Genomic DNA, 16,953 nt, shown 5'->3' on the forward strand with positions numbered 1-16,953 from the left:
GTAAAAACACATGCCCTAACATCAACCTGTGGCCCTTTCCCTAACTCCTGCTGCGTTCCCTTCCAGCTCCCTGGACCCAGTCTGCTTCCACTGAAAACTCCTCAGGGCTTTGTTTGCAGCCCCAACTAAGTCAACTAAGCTTTTGTTGTCTAATCTATTGATTAACCAATCAAATGACTGCAAACATAGTAGGAAGTAATGCATGGACACTGAGAAACAAGAAGATCTACTGACAATTCTCAAAGAGGAATGGTTTTATAATAAAATGCCTTCTGGCTGTTCCATGGTGCAGTGCTCTCCATTTGGTCAATTATTGGTATAATCACTTGCAGGGGTGACATTACTGGTTTTCTCAACCAGCCGAAGGTTTTATCTTCATAAATGAATATAGTATGCTACAGCAACATTAATTTTATCAAAGCCTAAGAATACTTTTTTCCTATGCCACAATAGTCAATTTACTGCAACATTCTAGTAAACTATCCACTGTTTTACCCTCGCTTGGAAAAAGTGCCAATGCTTTGTTTCCAATTCTCTCTGCCTTTACTTCAAAAGGATATTGCTGGAAACCCAAGTATTGCTAGAATGCACCATTAAATCCCTTGATGAGTCTGTAATTGGAGGCCACAGCATGTGTAGGAAATCCAAGTTTAAATTTATTAGGCAACAGTCAATCCCAGATGTCTCACAAGGAGAGCTCCTAAGGCTATTTGGATTTGTTACTCAGAGGCACAGTTGTTGAAATAACAAGCAAACAATGCACCCACCCAGTTTACTTATTCAAGATGCAGACAGCTACATGAAAAACATATCTGTTCTAGTAGTTCATGTCAATGGAACAGGTTAAATTATTACTGCATTTGGGGGGCAGTCAAAGGAGAATCTTAGGTGTCACTGTGTTCAAGTCTAGGCAGGAACACAAAAATGTATTAAAGCCAGCTTGCAGAAATCACATTTAAATTTCATGCTAGACTTTGGCATTATTTCAAGTCTTTTATTAAACATTTTAAAAATATTTTACAGAGGCATCAACTTCCAGATTGCCAAACAGTTGAAAGCAAAAACAAGGGTTTGCAAGTCCACCAGCTTTGTTTACACAAATGGCCAAGTCAGTCATTATAACATGAGGTATGGGGTGGTTTGGAAAGGAACAGTTACCTGGGTCAGTGACCTGGTTTCGGATGGTGTTGTCTTGAATTGTGTGGCCTTCTTTGTTTACACTGATTGGATATATCTTTCTGTGCTGAATTTGTTCTCTGTGGCACTTTTACTGTCACATTAGCATGTGGATACATAGTATTGAGTTATGACAGGGCCACTGGACTTGGAGGTCTTAGGGACCCATCCTACTTTTAAAAACTCAGAGTAAGGGCATGAGGAGAGGCAAGGGATCTATCTCTGTGAGTAACTGCATGTTCCCCCCCTCTTGCTATTCTCATTTCTGTTCAGGCGTTCCCAAGGGCCACTGGCAAATTGGAAGCATGAGAAAAGAGTTTCTACTCTAGCTTGCAAGGGGACAACCTCCTACTCACCACGAGACCTCCATCATCCTTTACCCAGATCAAAAGGATGCATAGTATTCCATGGATCTTGCTGGCCTGGCTTCTGTTGGTGGTCGCTGAGGTGTAGGAAGGAGCTTCATCCCATTCAGATCTCCTCCTGATAATGACAGTGAGTTGTTCTGCAGCTTTTTCTCTTATGCTGCTACTACCTTGCCATAAAAGCGACCTATTGCCCACTTAGCTACAAACCTTTCTTCCAGGAAGGACATAGCAAATTAACTCTGGATGTTTGGAAGAGACATTTACCTTGTTGTCCTCTCCAATGTGCCAGCTTTGCACATACAAGGGGACTTGATACTTCTAGAGAAAAATGTGGAGGCACACTTTGCCTCTCTGAGTAGCATGTACAATTTTTATTTATATGTATCGATTTATTAAATCTATATCCCACCCTTCCTCCCAGAAGGAGTCCAGGGCAGCAATGAAATGATAGACAAAGTCCCCTTCTTGGATGTTAGTTTCTTCCCTAACAGGCAACCAACAGTTTGGCTTCATCCAGAGAGTCTCGGATCTCCAATAAAGTAACAACAGAGTACTCCACCTTCCTTTTTGCATTCCTTTTCCTCGCCTTGCCCTATTCTTTTGCCGAGAAATTCTTTTAACCAATTTTTAACATTGTTTTTGCATTGCTGTGATCCACCTTGGAACCTGTAGTAAAGGGCAGGTAGGAAACCTAATAAATCATTGTCATAATCATCAGTGGTACCCTTATATACACCATTCAGCAACATCATCACCTATACCTACAGTTCCCTTAAATATACTGTTCAGCAACTGGTTTTGCAAGAGGAACACTTTTAGAAGGGCATGGAGTTGATGCACCAAGACTTCAGATAACCCTTATTTACTTATCAGTGGCCTGCTGGTAAGGCCCATTTCCACAACTGCCACTGTCTGTATGCTTTCTTGTTACCTCGAAATGAACAGCTGGAAAAGGACAAACAGTGCCCCTGGCATAAGCCAGATTTGAGTCCTGGGCTGCCAGTTGCTGATGTTAGTACATTGACCCTCATTGCTTAAGTCAGGCTTACATGTTATAGCTGCTGTGAACTGTTTGGTGGCAGGACTCTCACCACATGAGAGTTGCCTACATGCAGCAGTTCACTGCTTCAGAGCAGATCATGTTCTGGTCTGCTTGCAATAAATTTTGGACGGGGGAACTGCCCAAACTCTGCGGTGAACTGCTGTAGAGGAATAGCTTATCACGTGAAGCAGTTCAAAATGGCTCCCAACATAGTGGCCATTAACATGTTGGACCAACATGACGCAGTGGCTGGAATGTCAAAGGATGGGAAGAATTGGATCCAAATCCCCAATCAATCCATGAAGCCTCCTGGGTAACCTTGGGCCAGTCAGTATCTCTTAACCTATCCTATCTCACAAGATTGTCATAAGGGTAAAAAAAGGGGTGCGGTGGGGGGGAGAGAATCTATTATGTTAGCTCCATGGGAGGAAAAGTAGGTATCAGCGTCATAAATAAATTTAACATGCACACCAACTCCAACTTTAATGGTGCAGCCAAGAAGAAATGCTGCTGCCATGAGCTGGCCTGGGGTCTGATAACTGCCCCACTGCAGAAACAAGCCTCCCTCCCAGCAATCTGGGCTAGTGCTATAGAGAAGCCCTGCATAAGTGTTTTAGACTTCCAACAATCCTTGCTTACTTTCTACACCATGGTTGCCATTTCTAACACCAGCCTATTATATGTCATGCCATAAGATGCTACTAAGTGCTTAAGCGAGTGGAATCAGCAAATCTGTTGAATTATGGAAATGTGGTATCAACTTGACTGGCGTTTTTTAAAGGAGGACTGGGAAAAAGGCTTAATGGATTAGTCACAACAATGCATTAATCTCTGCATTCTTTATTTTAATCCTGCCATGACCAATGTGATTAAAAAAAATCATTGTGAGCACCTGACCACAAAAGCTCCTACTCTGGGGTTCAAATATACCTCAAAACCAGCTGAGGCAGCCACAGTCTCTTTATTCAATAATGCTATTCAGTAGGAATCTTGTAGTCTTTCCCCCCGCCCGCTATTTTAGAATTCCCTATCACAGCAAATCTTTCATTTTAACTGTGCCCCAATCAACCAAAGCACTTTATGCCAACTCCTGTTGACACTTTCATTGTGTCACACCAATTAAACCTGAATTGACATCTCAAAGAAGCTTCATTTGGGGAAAGTGAATCTGCTTTTTTTATTTTTGGTACTATGCTGTGAGTACTATAACACAGAAATAGTTATTTACACTAGACAAAAGATAGTAATTGTTCTGTACAAGCAGTGACTAAGTGCTGATTCACACACCTTATGTTTACCACATGACTGCTGACTTTGAGAAAATTATCTTTCTCTTCCAAATGAATGTGTCAAAAGGAATATAATTTGTAGAACTTGTTGTGTATATCTTTTCTGGAAACACTATACACTGATTTTAAAAATAGAATTCTAGCAAATGATTATTAAATTTAAATCCTGCCCTCTGTCCACTCAACCTTCCATCCATCAGTGATCGGTAAAATGAGTACCCGCCATATGCTGGGGGGTAAAGAAAGGCCGGGGAAGGAACTGGCAATTCCACCCCATATATACGGTCTGCCTAAGACGTCACCCTAAGAGTCGGAAACGACTCGCACTATAAGTACGGGGACACCTTTACCTTTTTCTGTCCCAAAGAAGCCTAGGGCAGCAAACACACAAACAATAAAACAATTAAAATGTCTAAAAACATTTATATTATCAGCTTTCATATCACACAGATATGAATGTAAACATCACATGATGTTAGATGTCTCAACGATATTCTCCTGTCCATCCCTTTCCCCAATCTGGTGCCCTCCAGATGTTTTGAACTACAACTCCCATGATCCCTGATCATTGGCTGTACTGGCTGAAGCTGATTGAAGTTGTAATCCAAAACATCTGGAGGGCAACAGGTTGTGGAAGGCTGCTGTAGTTAACCCCTATCCCAGCGGTGAGGAACCTGTGGCCCTTCAGATATTGCTAGACTCCAGCTCCTACATCCCTGGTCATTGGTCATCCTGGCTGGGGATGATGGGAGTTGGAGTCCAACAACAAAGGGAAGGCAGGTTCTCTTCTCCTGCTTTGTCCACTGGTATTAACAGCGCATTATCTTTTTTTTTTTAATCTTCCCATGTCCATCTGAATCACTAAGAGGGCACTAAAATCCACTTTCTTACGGTCGAATGACAGGAAGGACAGAGTTCATTGTGAATCCAGAGAACAATCAGAAGGCCATTATGTAGCCCTATCTCTGAACGTAAGCAGGTCTATTCTAGACCTAGCCAGCATCTCAATGGGAACTTGCCTGGGGGACCTAAGTAGGAAGAAGGGTGGCATACAAATGTTATAAACAAAAATAAATCATTCACACACATAACGTTATAAAATTAAAATAGCACATTCAATGTCTATAGGATCCCAAGACACCCAACTTAATTTAAGGATTCAATAGCTGAAACCTTCTGAACCTGGTATCGCTGTCTTACATTTGGATCCATCCATTCACATACTGCCAAACTGTGATCATAATATGAATGCTATCTCCTATAATATCAATAGTAATAAATATATTTCCATCTAGTGTTTTCTACTAGTTTTTATTAATGTCATCTGGCTTTCATTGTCACACCTAAATGTAAATGCTCAGGCTGTTTTTTTTTAAAAAAGCTGCAAGTGACAATTTCTGACTACTGTGCTTTTGAGGTTGGGAAGACTCTTCAATGAAGCACAATGGCACTGAAATAGAACAAGGGGCTCTATTCAGATCGGCAAACAATTTAAAAACACCTTAAAATGCAGCCTATTAATAAGATACAAACTGGGACAATATAATCAGACATCAGTTGACTGCTGTAACTCTGTACTAAGCCATGAACCAAGCCTCCCACTATTCCTTTTCAATAGCAATTTTACATTCCGTCCCATTCAATTTTCCATCACACTATAACATGGCAATTCTTAACCAGTGCCATATGCTGCCACACACACGACCTGGGGAGTATCTAAAAATGGGGGAGGGGGATTCAGAACTTTTGGAGGCAAATTAGACTTTAGGCAGCATTCTCCTCTCTTGCAATGGCTTTTGATAGCCAGCGAAAAAGAGTTGTCCTATACTCCTCAGCCTGATCCAAGGATTAAAATCCTAGATTTCTCCCCCTGGCTCTTAAAAGAAATGAGACACAACTGTGAGGGATCAGACAGGAATAGCACCTCCTCACTTCGACAAAAAGCAATACAAAATAATACTCTAACCATTTACAATGGGACCAAGTATGTGCAATGAACTTGGCAGGAAAGAGGGCAACTTGAGTACCATAGAGCAAACATCAAACTTAATATTAAGGAGTTGACTGATGGCTATCAGGTACTAGGTGCGTGCTAGCATTTCATCCAGTTTGGATTTGGTACTGCATTTTCCATTAATTTGCTTATTCTCTATCATTGCAGATCAGATTTTTATGTAGCAATTTTCCACAACTATTTTTGAAAACTGATTTTTTTTAAAAAAAACTGCCTCTAAAATATTGATAAGAACAATAATTTTATCGGTATTTGCTTTGAAAATATCAGTATTTCTACTGATATTTCCTTTAAAATATAGATATTAATATCAATATTCTTGTGAGGGGGCAAAACGTATCAGTAAAAGCAGCAGCTAGCAGACAAAGAACAAACTTGAATTGATACCGGCCTGTTAGATTGACAGAATGCTTTCAAATCAGCACCGGCCAATGAATCCCATCCCTATCAGGTACAATGGCTTCACTGAATGCATCCATGAGATTTCTGTATTCCATATATCACAAATATACCTACGTATCAGAAAAAAATGTTCCTTGCCCAGAGTGCTGTTTTTATGCTCTAATTATTTGCCCAAGAAGCAGAACCATGTTCAGGGCTAAACAAATGGGGGCTGGCTTGGTTCTCAAGTAGCTCCCATTGAGTTCTATGGGAAGAAGTATGGGGCAAATTAAATGGAACACTATTGAAGAGAGTATGGAGTATTGTTGAGGAAAGGAGTGGCACTCTTCATCCTCCCCTTCCCTACCCCTACCCCATCAAATCTGGCTGACCTTTATCTAACAGCAGTGTTAATTACTATTGTTCAAAATGTAAAATTGTTGGCTTTGGCATCACAGCAGCCATTTCTAATAAAACTATCAGCATGTGATTCTAAGGCCTAGCAAAGTACAGCTCTGATTACTAAGCAAAAGTACCAAGACGACTTAGTGTGCAATAGCCAAAGCAGGGAATTTAGTCTCTCATGATTCTCTGATCCCTACAAACAGATGGATACACAGCCGATTTATTTTTTCTCTCTGAAAAGAACTTAAAACTCTCAGGTCCAACCATCTCCTTTCAAGCCATGAATGAGGCAGACTGAGGCCCAATTCGGAGCCTGCCAAGAACAAAAATGAAATCTCAAGCATTGCTCCTCATCCAAAGAGTAGTAGCTTGATGAAAAGGTAAAGGTTTTGAGGTTCTCTCTTAGAAATAGTCATGCCATCTAGCTCAGAACCATCCAGGCCAATTCTATATGACAAGGATGAGCTCATCTGCTCAAGACCTCCCAAAAGGTAGGCAAATAAGAACAAAGAGGGTCTGGGGACTGGCAGGAAGTGAACTTGCATAAAGAAAAGACAGCAGAAAAGCCTTACATCTAAGAAACAGGGGCTAGAAGTGGATGCAAAAAGCAACCAGCACTCTGTGCAAGGACTCTGGCATGCCTTCACGCCATTTATTTCAAGGATCAGATGTACTATGCATCCCATTTCACAGTTCACATATGCAATAGGTTGCAGTTTGCCCTGGTTTCCCAGCTGCCCATAGGACGGATGAAAATGGTTAGGTGCCCAGTATAAGGCACTGCAGTCTGCATGCCCAAACTCCCATTGCACATGTGGAAATGTCCAAGAAATATATAAACTTGCCTGTTTCAGGAAAACCACTACCCTTTCCAACTGAGCACTGCAGAAACCACCAGGAACGTGTCCTTTAGGAGGGCAGAAAATCTTTGATTTTTTTTAAAATGTTGACAATTAAGATTTATTTTTCATCACCATTTATCATCATGTGTTTTTAAATTTGCATATTTGTTTTTAATGTTTTTAATTGTTGTAAACTGCCCAGAGAGCTTCGGCTATGGGGCGGTATACTAATGCAATAAATAAATAATAAATAAATAAATCACCAGCTAACAGAAAGCCACAGCCGGTCATGAGTGGTAAGCACTGCCTACAGAGAATCAGGCAAGGAAGCTTTACAAATGTCAGTTCTTTTCTTCTTTGGGGCCATAACTGACACCAGCAGACAGGCAAACTAGTAAATATTTTTAATTGGCTAGTAATTTCTGCAGACCCCACTTGTTGTGAGCTGTACTATGGAATACCTAGAATTGGGTGCTATCTTGTGACTCTTCAGATGTTGTTGGACTCCAGTCCAATAAGCACCAGCCAACATGGCCAATAGTGAGGGATGATGGGAGTTGTAGTCCAACATCATCCAGAAGGCCATAGGTTAGCCACCCCTGATCTAGGTCAAAACTAAGAATCAAATATTTTTATTTTATTTTACTCGGACTACATGCATTTGCTCATTAGTTGAATATAGGAACTCTGCCATCAAGAAGACTCTGTTATGACTCTGAGAAAATTGTGTTCTTAAATAATTAAGGTCTGAATAAATAATTTAAGGTCTGAAGTTGTAATTTCATTAAGAGTATGATTATAAGACAAAACTCAAAAATAATTGCAAGCGACAGATTTTAATCTGATCGTCTTGCAAGACAACAGCTGACTGAGATAGCCATTTGGTTTAGCAGTCTGATAAAAATAACTCCCTTACAGTTTGTGCGCCATAATTAAACTATCCTTTCTGCTACGTATCCCCCACAGCTAAAAACATGGAGATTTCTGCAATTAAAGGGCTTGTTCTGCAGATGCTGCCCAGACACTGATCTATAAGGATGGCCAGGCACAATGGGGTGTGCAACTCTAATAAAATCCCAAGTATGCTTACAGGAAGCAGGATTTCATCAGGTCACAAACCCTGATCTAACTGAACCGAACCCACTTTAAATACTTAGAACTCTTAAGTGCAATAGCCCTCTTCAGGCATTACAAAATTCTAAGTGTACAGGACAGCAGGCACTGTGCGCACCAGCATTATCATTCTCCAACCTTCAAAACACTGAGTGGCAAGGTCGAAAGGAAGCTTGTAACCATATTTACCTGATTGTACTTCGAAGCCTCCCCATGACTTGAAACCTTGATCACACAGGGTTCCCAATCATGGGAAGAGATTGTAAGTATGTTGAGGTAAATACACTTATAAGCCCCCTTTAGACTTTGCTGCCCAATGTGGCAAGGTCAAAGGGGGCGGCAGCACACAGGACTCTGCACCTACTATTAGCTTAGAACTTTAACGCCTGAAAAGGACTAGTGTGAGTCCATTAAAGTATCTCATTTTAGTAGACTGCCCTCACATCTACTGAAATCAATAGAAGATGTCAAAAATCAATGGTTTTTTTCCCTAAGAAATGAGTTTAGGATGGGAGTACCAAGCATTTTCTGAAATGTTACCATGAAGAAGCACACATGCTATGTTGTTATTGCTTATTATTATACAATGATGAAGTAAAAAATATTATTATTCAAAGATGAACCAAAAAGATAAAAAGTAGTAAAACTAAATAAATTGTCCTTTTGTATTTTTATTGTTATCATTATCGGTATTATTTATTAATCTCATTTTTATCCCACCCTTCATCAAACAAGTGACCCCAAGTCGGCTTAAATAACAAGCAAAGCAAAACAATACTACACATTAATAAAACATTAAAAATACAAAATTCATAAATATTACATCCACCCCTTCTCTATAAATCCCAGTGACCTATATATATCAAACGCCTACAGCCTTAAAAGCATGGCAGAAGGGATTCTGTAATCATAGACACTTTCTGGATTGACACCAGAAATGTCCTCTTGCCCATCCAAGGATTGTTGGAAGGAGTAAAATGAGAACTTTGCCAAGTGTGCAAAGAGGGAAGTCTCATGTGTGTGGTTTGTAATATTTCTAGATGTACACTCTGAAAACCCTGTTCATAGGGTTGCCATAAGTCGGGATCGATTTGAAGGCAGTCCATTTCCATTTTTACACTCCTGGCTGCCGCTGTCGATCCCCAACCAGAAACATGAAGACCCAGAAGGAAAAAAAAACAGGAAAATGGGGGGGGGGATGGGATATTCCAGGGTTTTTTTTCCAGGCCTTCACATATCTATCCCCACCTCCATTCAAAAGTGGCTTTCAGCAACCTTTGCTTGCTTTGTACTAGATTGATTGCTGATATGAGACACACAATGCCTCAGTTTCCAAGTGAGCTAAAATGCCTTGGCTTGAGGTATTTCCAACCATGAGGGTATTTTGCACTATGTGAATACCAAATTTCAGCTGGGGAATCATTTAATAAGTTTGATATCCCCATTTGTGACAATAACTAACACTGCAATCCTACATATACTTATTCTCATGTCCTATTGAATGCAATGGGACTTATTTCTGAGCAGAAATGGCTAAGACTGAGCTACAAATTAGTGCTGCCAAAGTATATACAGTCCTCTGATATATCTCACTTTACTAGCATGTGAAACTAACAGCAGCTTCAGATATTATAAGATATTAAATTGGGTCTCATTGGCCTTGGTGAAGAACAAAGCCTTCTTCTGATTTGTACCACCCCACTGGTAATTGAATCAACAGCCACTTGCATCTTTTAGGAATGGCATGCAACACCTCCATTTTGTACAAGGAACTCAAGTTCCAAATATGGCTGTATTGGCTCTTGGCCCTTACCTCAGTCTGTCCAATCATCATGAGGTAAGAAAAGTGTGCCATACTTCTGGTTGCTTAGCAACACTTTTGTTAGTGTACCCTGCTCTTCCTCTACCTTTAATATGACCCTAGTCACCTATATTGTCTCAGGTATCCCCTCCCCTCAGGAAGCCAGGTCTTTAACTGTGTAAACCCAATGCACCCTTTTTCTTCAGTCCTTGTGGGTCCTCGTCACAAAAAGATGGCTCCAAACTGGGTTTTGTCGTGAGTACACATATCTCAGTTTTAGCTAGCCTCTCTTCCTCACCTCTTCCACCCAGTACCCCTGAATTCTCTCCTTGTTGGTTATTTTTTCAGGTTTAGTGAGGAACCTTGAGGGGGCACAAGCATTGTGTTCTCCCCTCAAAGAGATCTCTGTATATTTCAAACAATAAAAAAACCTGATTTTGCATCAGGATATTTGTTGGATTGGGGAAATAAGCCTAGGTTGGTCACACTCTGCACATACTGAAAAACAGACTGTGGCATACACTGCAAAGCCACTCTTTCAACACTGTTATACAGCTATGACCTCAAATCCTGGGGTCACAATGAAAATCAGGCAGCTGCCCCCTCTCCTTAAAATAGGTAATTATTAGCTTGATGATGATAATTTAGATTTTCTTCTCCTTCTCTACATATCTCCTCCATTTCCTTCTGTTCAAACGCAAGACACTTCCCACTCCTTATATGACAACAGTTAGGGTTGTACTTAACTAAATCCTACTCAGAGAAGACCTACTAAAAAGAATGAACCCATTAATCATGTCTATTAATTTTAATGGGTCTACTATGAGTAGGACTAGCATTGAATACTATCCATAGACTCCCCCACCTCTGTCTTTCTCGATTGTAGGAACAAACCAAGGATAAGCTGCTGATCCAGGCAACATGGGCTTGAATAGCCTGTGTATAATTTTGCTCCAACAATTATCTTGCCATTCTGTGAATAAGTACTGCATTTCAGTACTTCAAGCCACAAAGTCATTTTACGCTATGATCACTGTTTTGATTCTGAGTGTAAAATAAATCATTTTATTTCAAATCTGAGTTGGTAGTAGGGATTCGCTAGAATTCTGCCCAATTTTGGATTTGGTACTGAATTTTCCATTAATTTGCTTATTCTCTATTGTTGCAGATCAAATTTTTATGTAGAGATTTTCTGCTGCTATTTTTGAAAATGGATTTTTTTTAAAAAAACTGCCTCTAAAATATCAGTATTAGGAACCATTATTTTATCAATATTTCATTTCAAAATATCAATATTAATATCAATATTTTTGTGAGGGAAAAATGGATTGGTAAAAGCAGTGGCTAGTGGATGAAGTATGAATTTGAATCAATACCAACCTGTTAGGTCAACAGAATTCTTTCAAACTGGCACTAGCCAATGGATCCCATCCCTAGTTGGGACTCTGTGATTCTTAATAACTTCCCTCCTTGCTGTCCTTCTGCCAACAGGTGAAAACTTTCAACAGGTAAAAACAGGCTGTGGGGAACTGACTGCAAGGGTTTTTAATAATGTGGAGAGCCAGTGCGGTGTAGTGGTTTGAGTGTTAGACTGTGACCTGGGAGACCAGGGTTTGAATGCCCACACAGCCATGAAGCTCACTGGGTGACCTTGGGCCAGTCGCTGCCTCTCAGCCTCAGAGGAAGGCAATGGTAACCCACGTCTGAATACCGCTTACCATGAAATCCCTATTCACAGGGTTGCCATAAGTCAGAATTGTCTTGAAGGCAGTCCATTTCATTTTTCATTCTGCTTAACTTTATCTTTGGGTTTTTAAATGGTTTTAATTCTATAGATAGTTTAATTACATTTTAACAATAATTTTTGTATGTTTTTATTTATATTTTTTGTAAGCCACCTTGAGTCTTGGGTGAAAGGTAGGATATGAATGAATGAATGAATGAATGAATGAATGAGTAGCAGAGATGCAGTGTAACATCTCCTGTGGTGTGCAACGATCTCCAGATCAAAGATATCACCTATCGCTGTGTAACAAGCATGTTTACATTAAGTGTGATTAGGGACATGCAGGCTTGGTAACCAAAGTGCCCAGCCCATGCTTCAGCATTTTCTAACTTGACTATAACAACCAAAGGAGGATTTACAACCAGGAAGGTGATCAGGCTTCAGATGCATCCTAACCGGGCTGGATGTGTAACGCTAAATCACAGTGACTGATTTATTGTGATGTGAGTGAGCCTGGACAAGGCTTTGTCACATGCATTCTTTTCTCCCCTCAGTATGGCCAGGAGGAGGAGATTCAAAACATCTGCTTGTGGATTTAAACTAACCAAACAAGGACCAGCTGAAATTAATAACTGTGGTTTGTGGAAAAGGGCCATGATTGTAAGATCAAACCATGGTTTCCTGCATTCCATCGCACATCACCTTAAATCCCTCTTCGGTAGAAAGGTGGTTGTGCTATATGTCAATCTACAAGCACCAGTTAATTTCTGAAACTGAAGAGCTTACCCTTTAGCCTTTTGACCTGGAAGCCTCAATTTCTAAATCTCAAGTACAGGTGACATTGCTGTGGTTATTCAGTGGTGATAAAATATTCTTCATGTGTCTATAACCATTGTCTCCTATATTTATAGAAGGCTTGGAAAAATATCTCTAGTGAGGATGGCTTTCACTAACCCTTGTCAATAAGGACCCAAAATTAGGCCTTTAGAGTCAGGTAGTAGTATTTTGGATGTGCACAGACAAAAAACATAAGAACAGGTGACCATGCATTAATGTTCTGGAGCATAACAAGCCAGATGCATTTTATTCTTTAATGTACAGAACATTAAAAAAAGGTTGTAACTTAGAGAAAGTCCATTGTGCCTATATCTCATAAATTTATCAAGATCTCATCAACAATTCAGTGCATTGTTAATTATCCTTAAGACCAACTAATTTTCATACTTGATCATGCTTGCCTACACTGCACACACAACATCATATCTATCTGTAACACCAAATTCGCTGGCAGGTTTAACATGCAGGAGCCATGAACTGTTGTACCAAGAGACCACTGTCCATTACAAAAATATATCACTAGAACGTCTGCCACTCTATATATTCATATTGCCAATGTTTAAGCAGAGACTCTAATGTTTTCCATTGCACCTGGCCGCCTCATTTTTAACATTATGAAAACATTACCCAAGGCTTGTGCAAAATAAATGACAGTGCAAAGAAATGTGTCAGCCATTATGTGATCAGGAACATCCCACCTACAGCTGCGAATGTTGCTGCTAATTAATTATCATGGCATTACATGGAAAAAGCATTTGGGCCAAAGAAGTGCATAGCATGTAATCCATATGCCTTTTACACAGTGTCACGATTATCTAAAGGTCTCAGAGAGCTGCAGCCGGATGGGATCTCACTTTAACATCCTTATTTTGACACCATTTCCTTGGCACAATATTTTATTAATAATGCTGTACTGTAGTATCATTAGAGGGCTTGAGACTGTGACAGCATCTGACTTCCTGGGAGATCACATTTTCCAGAGCACTCAAAATATACATTTCTTTCCCAGAAGGGTTTATCATGGCTTTAGTTTCAGATTAAGTTTTTCATTATTTTCTAAGCCTATTTTGATAGTGACTCAGTTCTCTTAAAATGACAGCTACAAGATGCAACACACACACAACCCGTTATTTATTACCAGAAATAGAAAACATTCATCTTCCACAAAGCTGAAAAGCACAAATTATTTGGTAAGCAAAAATAAATGCTTATAAGTTTCTAATACAATGCTGAGATGAGAAACTCCACAATTTATTTGCTTCTCTGTATCAAAGCCACTTCTCTCCAATGTAACCAAAGCCAACATTTTAGTAACTAAAACCCTGACTTTAAACAAATTACCTGTGTGAATCAATGAGGTATATTAATTAGCCAGGGATTGGCAAAATGATAATGAAATTACTTTGTTTGCCCCATATGGAGCACTCTTAACATGCTTTCAGAATTTAAGTGGTCTGCCACAAAGCTTCAGGTACCATTAATTTCCAGTGCAGAGCCCCCATTTGTTCTATTTAAACATGAGAGAGCCAGGAATGTTGTTAACAGGAAGCTGGTAGCAGCCTATTCGACAACACTCATTTCAATTATGAAATGAAAAAAAAAATATTTACCTAGATAAGAGGCTACTTGCAGTGAAAGCTATGATTAGATGGCTATAATATTGTATTAAAAGGTTTGCCAAACCTATTAGGCTCTTCAAACATATTTCTACTACAGGCACTGATGCCACGCAAGAAGTCAAGAGACATTGTCAAAAAGCCCAGACTGCTATGTTCAGTTGATTTACCACAATATCATTCGAACTGGACCTTTCCCTGACATGTTAACGCACCTATACATCTAGTAAGATAAAAGCACAAATCCTGCTGCTTAATGCTGAATCATATTCACCAATAGCACAAGCAAGTAGTCAGCATGATCAGTAATCTCCACCTTACTAACATGCCAAGGGAGGGTGGAAAAACATCATTGTTTTATTTCAGTGTTTCAGCTGGTAAATATATATTTTCTCTCATTTTACCCACTGCTAAATATATTATTTAAGTCACATCTTTTTTTAAAAAAACTTCACTTCCTTCCAATTATCCATACTGGACATCTGCCTTTTATATGTATATATTTAAAAAGGAAAAAGAGGGGTTTGAAGTAAAAGATTTCATTAAGTTGACAACTGTGAAAAATTCATGGCAGGATTCTTTATATGTCCTAACCCTTCATTTGTTACCCAGTCTTGCCAATGAAACTATCAACACACACTCTTTGATTCAAGAACAAGAGATGGCTATCAAAGATTTTCAGATGCTGGACAACACAACAAATGGATAAAAGAATCTCCTCCATATAAAACACAATTCTGTGTCTCCCAATATATTACTTTGCTATATGGACTACTGAAAAGTTCTAGAATCGTCATGGTGTCACCCTTTCCCCCCTCCTTTGCCACACTAACATTTGGGGGTTTCTTGTTTCCACCTGGCCTATCCAATTTTGAAAGGAAAGTCCCTTTGGGGGAAAGGAAAGTCCCCTTGTGAAAAAGAAGCATAAGGGTCAATCAGCTGCACCATGGACACACATATTCTAGGGATTGAATCCTTCATGATAAAATTAGGCTGGCTCCAATGCAACTTACTGAAGCCCTCCAGATGGCGCTCATGGGCACAGGTGGCATCAATCACAAGTGGGAGACGGCAACACTGCCAGACCTACGATAATTCTCCCATCTGTATAGGAGAAGAGAGGGGGCAGGAGATTCCAATGGCTACGGGACTCTTTGCCTTCTTGACCAAGAACATAAGAGATTTCAAGTTTGCTTATTGCAGCACTCATTTTAATATGAATTGTTATGGAGAGGACACCACATCAGATAGCAAGCTGCAAGCAAAGAATAATCATTTGTGAGTGGGAAAGTGGATGGCTAGGGAGGAGACTTCCTCCCTTCTTTTCTTATGCAGTTCTTGACCCAACCAGCAGGGGGTGGGATGGCTGTGTGCCTCTTCCCCTTGCAAAAGCTTACAGAGCAACATCAGAAGAGTATGGTGGAGACGACCTGCGACCTGACGCTTGCCTAAGCATACTGTGAGCTGCCTCCCCTCTTGCATCGCTGCTGGGAAAGCAGAGTGGGAAAAGGCTAAGATTTTTAAAGAGAGCACAGAAATGGGGAAGCCCTGCACCTCTCTAAATGAGATTGGGTGAGAGGGGACAGCACTGGTGGATGAGGTGAGAAATTACATAGGGACTCAGGCAGCTGCTCCTGCAAGGCAATTGCAATCCTGAGGTGGTTTGTGATGCCGCTGCAAAAAAGAGAGTAAGAGGAGGGAATGCAAGAGCAAACTGTGGCTGGAATTTATCCTTCTCCCCGACCGTACAACAGTCATCAGAACAGAGAATTTTGAGGCTCTGGTGCAAGGATTCCAAACTGATCATCTGGCAACGCTGCAGGGTCAGCCACCGAGGCAACTTATTAGTGTAAGGAACAGCCTTAGGCAGATTCATTTTGGGGAGGACAGGTGCGAGGATGGCAAACTTCAAGCAATGCTGATCGGACAAAAAGGCTAGAAGAGCACAGCAGGTAGCTAACTCCAAAACGGGCTGCCAAATGCAGCAAGAAGCAGAGATCTGGGTCCAGCCAACAGCCACAAGGGGGAGGGATACGTTTTCACTAGCTGGGCACTAGAGGGCCTCCCCTGCAGGCTTCCCCCCTTGCTCCATTGTCCGGTGGCTGCTTCACCTCTGTTTAAAAGCCAGAGAGCAGAAACACCCGCCTTTAGAGAAGGGAAGTAGCAGCCAGGATCCCCGTGGGCAGCAGGGTGGGGGTGTATTTGAAGTACCCCCAAACTCCAAAGCTAGTGGTCACATCCTCCCCTCTTGCTCCGTGGCTACAATGTAATTATTCCAGCATGAACGATGTGACAACAAAGCAGCCAAGGCTTTTGAAGTCGAAAGAGTGTGTTTTCCACCAA

The 16,953-nt window shown here is 40.5% G+C and overlaps 1 protein-coding gene across 3 annotated transcripts in view; it reads right to left on the reverse strand.

The window, feature by feature from the left end:
• CA10 (carbonic anhydrase 10) overlaps window positions 1–16,953 on the reverse strand; it is a 463,009-nt gene that overhangs the window by 442,917 nt on the left and 3,139 nt on the right. The window lies entirely within an intron of this gene.

The sequence above is a fragment of the Rhineura floridana genome, chromosome 3 (assembly GCF_030035675.1).
Source record: "Rhineura floridana isolate rRhiFlo1 chromosome 3, rRhiFlo1.hap2, whole genome shotgun sequence".
NCBI classification, from domain to species: Eukaryota; Metazoa; Chordata; class Lepidosauria; order Squamata; family Rhineuridae; genus Rhineura; species Rhineura floridana.